Source organism: Lolium rigidum, chromosome 7, assembly GCF_022539505.1.
Source record: "Lolium rigidum isolate FL_2022 chromosome 7, APGP_CSIRO_Lrig_0.1, whole genome shotgun sequence".
In the NCBI taxonomy this organism is placed as follows: Eukaryota; Viridiplantae; Streptophyta; class Magnoliopsida; order Poales; family Poaceae; genus Lolium; species Lolium rigidum.
Genome location: NC_061514.1, coordinates 291768988 through 291774836, shown reverse-complemented (window position 1 = coordinate 291774836; position 5849 = coordinate 291768988). Strand labels below are relative to the sequence as shown.

Below are 5849 nucleotides of genomic sequence, written 5' to 3'. Positions count from 1 at the left end.
GCATAAAGGTGGACAGAGAAGTTAAATAACAGGCAATAGTGCAGACAAACCTGAAAAGCATGTTTTGAGCTGTAGGAAAAATAATTGAATCACTTTGGTTTTGTTCTTATTGTAGCATGATGACCAGCCTATTTGCCTGTCTAGTCCCTCGTTGTCTTCCATATCCGTCGAAGCAAGCACCAAGGAGCGAGAGGTAGGATATGCAAAACACATGCCACATGGTGTGTACATATGCGCCAAACATGCTCTCGACAGCCTGAGACCACACCCATGATTTCCGAATTCACTCTTTGTTATGATTTCCCCCTAAATTCAAAACCCAAAGAAACAATGCGAGTAAGTAAAATGTCGTCGAGTAACAAAAAAATACCAGCTAAGCATTGTAGTTGCAACATCAATTTACCAACAAACTTCAAGACTGCCTAAATGGTCAATGAGCACGGAGACTTCCATAGCTAACCAATCTCAACAACGATTTGTCGCACACATAGAAATATAATGCGCAATAAACATTTCCGCTCATTGACCAGAGCACGAAACACAAAGCCTATTAGACATGAATGTCTAGAACCAAGATAAACCACAACTGGCCAACAAGGAAATCAGAATCACGCAAAACTTGCAAAATGTGGATAGGCTGATATAGACCATAGACTAACCTTAATTTTGTATCTACTTTGAACCCACGAAGGTAGCGCCGCATGGTCAATTAGTTCACTGCCCTCATATCTCGCAACATCATCAACAAGAAAATTTAGCAATTAGCCCTTTGTAAGGGAACTACCCCATTTTTACTAACTTTCTTATCAATTTACTCGAGAAAATACTCACCATACGGTTATATTGCTCTGTTAGCGATTGTTGTAAATTCGGAATAGGTACAGCTTTCAAAATGTTGTAGTTTGTGAATGATTGCAGCTTCGAATATGTACCATCTACCAACATGTAGTTCAGAAAATAAATCTGAATGTAATTGTACTCATAAGCATATGGTATGTTCTCCTTCTTAAGCTTCTCCTCACACTTCGCATATTGGCATCTGCAGCATTATCATCCTGAATCCCAACGAAGCACACACATCAATAATCAGTAATATGCAATGAGTGGGGAAAGCAAGAAATTTTAAGTAGCAACAGCGAGGTTGACGAGATGTGCAAGCAAGGACGTGAAGCTGCCTATAAGGTGACCGAACAACTTCGTTGCAAGCTTTACCGGTAACCACTAACCCATGTGAAGATGATATCAAACAAGATAAAATTGTAAAAAGCAATATAATGTGCAGCCTTCAAAGTCACAGAGATAATATTCTCAATTTCTCATTAGTTTCAGAACGGAAAGAATAACCAGCCTTCAAAGATTGATACCAGCTCGATGCAGTTTGGCTACTCATCCATTGTGGGTGAAGGGAGAGGCGTGCCCATGTGAGCTGACCAGGCAACATATTGAGCTAGATCCTATAAGAAATAGAGGAGCTGATATAAGAATATTAGCATCTAGCATACAAAGAAAATACATGAGCTGAGTGAGAAACAATACCTTGTCTTGCTGCATGACCTTGTCTTGTTGTCTGGATTTCAGTGCCGAACTGCAGCAACCATGTCATCCCCTTGAACTTCAGAAACCTTAATCAGCCAGATAAACATATGAATAACAAATAAAACAGTGTCACAATCTAAGATCTGATATTACCAGAGGGAGCTTGTGCAAGTCCAAGAAGAAAACCGGGCAGCCTGGATTTCAGTACCGATCTGCAGCAACCTTCTAATATTCCTAGAGAAGGAATAATTAGGACTTGGGAGCTGAAGTATAATATAAAGATAATTAACTGTAATATCTTCTGAGTGAAGTGTTAAACTAACTCCCTTGATTCATTAGATATCGGCATGCTTCTAGGTTAAACAAGTACATGTCAAATACCTTATTTGTCTTTCCCATACTTATACAAGTGAAGTTAAAAACTATTACACATGAAGAAGGCAAAAATATTGCACAACCTATGACACAATGTATGCTAGAAATTCATGGATCTACATAATGTAACCCCAATAAATTGTATCTGCATGGATAAAATGCATAGAGATTGCTGGAAAATAATTTATTTTCATGGCAAACAAACAATGTGATAGAAACTCAGTCAGCCTAATTGAATTGTGTACAAGAGAAGGAAGATTTCTCTAGGGAACCAGAACACGTACTACTGCTTCTCTATCAAGGGCGCTACAGCGGAAAAGCATAGGGCTGGACCAAATTATATTATATAAAAGCATCTCTTCTCCAATTCGAAATTCATGGATCTACATAATGTAACCCCAATAAATTGTATCTGCATGGATAAAATGCATAGAGATTGCTGGAAAATAATTTATTTTCATGGCAAACAAACAATGTGATAGAAACTCAGTCAGCCTAATTGAATTGTGTACAAGAAAAGGAGATCTCTCTAGGGAACCAGAACACTTACTACTGCTTCTCTATCAAGGGCGCTACAGCGGAAAAGCATAGGGCTGGACCAAATTATATTATATAAAAGCATCTCTTCTCCAATTCCAATGCCAAACACAACGATGCTACTTACCTAATTGCACAATCTTTTTTACTTTGGTTCTTCCAAACTGTAACATAACAAGTTATGGAGAGCCAAACTGCACTACTCCTATTTTCTTTGAAAAAAGAAACTACTCGTAAATTGACACATGTTCTGGCCTGGTGGTTCTTACCATCATTTATTTCTTCCTTCACCAGGAGCTACATGCTAAAATCAAAGGCTCAAAAGGTTGAACAAATTAACAAATGAAACTTTACATTTTAGGAAAGCTGATTGCAAAATCATAAAGCTTTCCTTTTAGTAAACAATGCAGACCCCAAACTTCTACCGCTCCTTTTGCATCTGCATTGTCGATAGTGAGGATTCATGAAAACTCATATTACAGTATAAATATTGTCAGCAACCTCTGTTCTCCGGTTCAGTACATTATCACCTATAAAAAGCAATATGTAATATATGTATGTTCTACACAATAACAACCCTAAGTCGAACCCTGCATATGCTCACCTTGGAGGATCACTAATGCTGGTCAATGTCCTCGTCTAAGCAAACAAAATTCACAGACCAAACTGTCACCGATTTAGCTTCCTTAGTGAATTGTAAAACACACAGCTGTACACTACTTAACTGAATGCTGCAATGGAGCAATCCCAACAGAAGGTAAAATTCAGTACATAGTCGTTGAAGAATTTAAAAAAGAATCTTATGTTAGAAACAAAAAAGGGTAAAATCATCTACAACGTGATATAAAATTATATCCTGAACAACTTAGGGGTCGCTATATCTGTCAAAGCTCACTTCATTTATACGTATCACATATTGATTAGAGTGATGTGACTACCAACAATGGAAGAGAAGCCAAATTAACCATAACGTGATCACCTATTTCCACAGAAAAATTAGAGTCTAGTGGAGACAGAATTGCATATTTGATAGAACAACATAGTACGCAAAGCAAACTGAATCATGGTAGACGGATCCGGCCATCTCTGGTCAGGATACAAAGAGAAGAAGAGAGGCTTAACTCCAGCGAGGCTAACACGGAGGTGAATCTGGCTGTGCCGAGACCATTCCTTGCCGCCTGCCCACCGTTCTACTGTTGAAGATGAGGAGAACGAGGAGGGGCGATGGCCTTGCCAGGCGGCGCACTGCACCGACGCCGGGGACTCCACCGGCGCGCAGCCGCCCTCCTCTGAGGCGCACTCCTGCAACGCATCTCTCCCCAGGCGTGGACTTGGCTGCCGCCGCCATCCATGGCCTGCTCCGCCTCGTCGGCCTTGCGCGCGGCCTCCTCCTCGTTGAGGTGCTTGAGCCCCAGCCCTTGGGAGATCTTCTCCTTCTCCCACCGCCCGCCGGCCCACACCGCCACACCACTGCCACCCTCCGCGTCGACGGCTCCCAAGTGACGCCGGCCGTCGGGGGCTTCAGCGGCACATGGTTCCAGGGAGCAGGAGACATCTCGGCCCGGGGCCCTCCTCCGGAACCTGCTCCGCCACGGCAGCTGTCCCGTCCGGCCCCGTCTGCTCTCCTGCAGCTCGCCTCCAGCAGGAGGATGCGCAGGGAGGCCGCCGGCGTCGGGGAGGCGCGAGCAGGTCGCGGCGGCCAAGGGCGCCGTGCGCACCCGACGGCGCCGCCGCACGGAAGCCTGCCTGCGTGCGGTCTCCCGTCCGTCTCCATGCCGGGGAGAGCCCAGCCCCGCACCGGCCCAGCCCCATCGCACCGCTGCGTCGTCGAGCCCCGTCTGCCTCCACTCGAGCGAGGCTGAGAAGGGAGGAGGAGACGCGGGGATTGGGCGCTTCGGCGATCTAGGGTTTTCACTGCCCCACACACGCAGGAGAAGGAAGGTGACTCGAACGAGCGGGTGTGGCTGCCTCCGACCGGTGGCCCGCACACACAACTGGTCCCATTAGTCATTGGCTCGTTTGGACAAGCAAAAGGTGAGAAAAAATTCACCACATCCGACGGCTGAGGAAGAAAGTGGGAGGTGGGTTTCACAAACGTGCGACCAGGATTGATTTGCCCCCTTCAGACCCCCTGGTTGAGAGGGTAGTGTTTCAACATTTATAGAAGTAATCCTTATAGAGAATTTTATCTCTGTTATGCAAGTAATGGAAAGAGGGTTAGCCCCGTTGGAAAAAAAAGAACTATAAGCCTTTTTAAAAAGCTAGTTTTTTTTTTTTCTAAAAAGGTTATCTTTTCAAACGGAGGTAGTAGCCTATATTGCAATTATTTATATTTATTTCTATATTTACATTGTCTTTTGGAGCAAGTGTGGTTTCCCAGATTGAAGCTTTCTGAAAAGGTTATATTTTGAAATGGAAGTAGTATCCTATATTGCAACTATTTTCTATTTGTTTGTATATTTACATTGTGTTTTGGAGCAAGTGTGCTTTTCCAGATTGAGTTTCTTTTTTCAAACTTGCTTTTTTTTGCGATTTTTTTTCAAACTGGCTTGTCCCTCACCATCCGTCACATTTATAAATTTTTCCAATGAGGGTCGGCCCTCCACTTTTCAAGACCGATTATTGAAGACGAAAGAAGCCTAGCAGGGCATGCAGCCACGCAAAGTTTGTAGTTCTCTTGCCCAGATTTGCATGAAAGAAGAAAAACCTTCGAAAGTTTGACAAAATTTTTTTGGAGATGGGAGGTATCGATCCCCCTTCCTCTTACAAGCAATGATAAGTGCTCTACCATTTGAGCTACATCCCCATCGACATCTATTGTATTAATTAAATTTATTTAATCATTTAGTTAAATATATTGAATCAATTAGTTATAACATTAAGGATTAGTCAACATCGGGAGACCGTGACCAGTCGGATATATCAACCGTGCTGCTACTTTTTTCACACGACCAGGCGACCAGCTACTCAATGAATTCGATCACGGAAGATCAACGTCGTTAACTTTGCAATCTCTCGACCTACTTAGCCTCCACAGCTGCTCTAGTGAGCTTGGGGGGCCTTGATACCCGTCCTTAAGTTAATGCGCGACAGACTTTCCTCCCGGATCACCTCGCGCGGGCGGCTCCGGAGGTCCCCTACCCTAACCTAGAAGGAAGCGCCTCGATATCCTCCCCTCGGCCGCTGCCGCCGCCGACGGTGGCGGCCACGCCCGGCCGACGAAGGCGGCGGGTGAGGGCGGGCGCGCCCTGACGGGCTCCCTACGCGCGGAGGTGGGACGTCATCGGGGCGGCGCGGATGGCGCGAGCGGACGGCGCGCGAGGTTCTAAGGTCCTCGTCGGTGCATGGCGGTGGGCCTGGAGGAGAGGCGGCTCACGGCGAGGTAGGCAGCGGAGGGGAGG

The 5849-nt window shown here is 44.9% G+C and overlaps 1 long non-coding RNA gene across 1 annotated transcript; it reads right to left on the bottom strand.

Annotated features, from left to right (window-relative positions):
- Nucleotides 1-275: 275 nt before the first annotated feature.
- On the bottom strand, nucleotides 276-1009 carry LOC124673685. The gene is made up of 3 exons (XR_006992784.1): nucleotides 933-1009; nucleotides 660-729; nucleotides 276-306 (listed from the first exon to the last, which is right to left on the bottom strand). It is a non-coding gene; the product is annotated as an uncharacterized LOC124673685 (long non-coding RNA).
- Between the last annotated feature and the right edge of the window lie 4840 nt (nucleotides 1010-5849).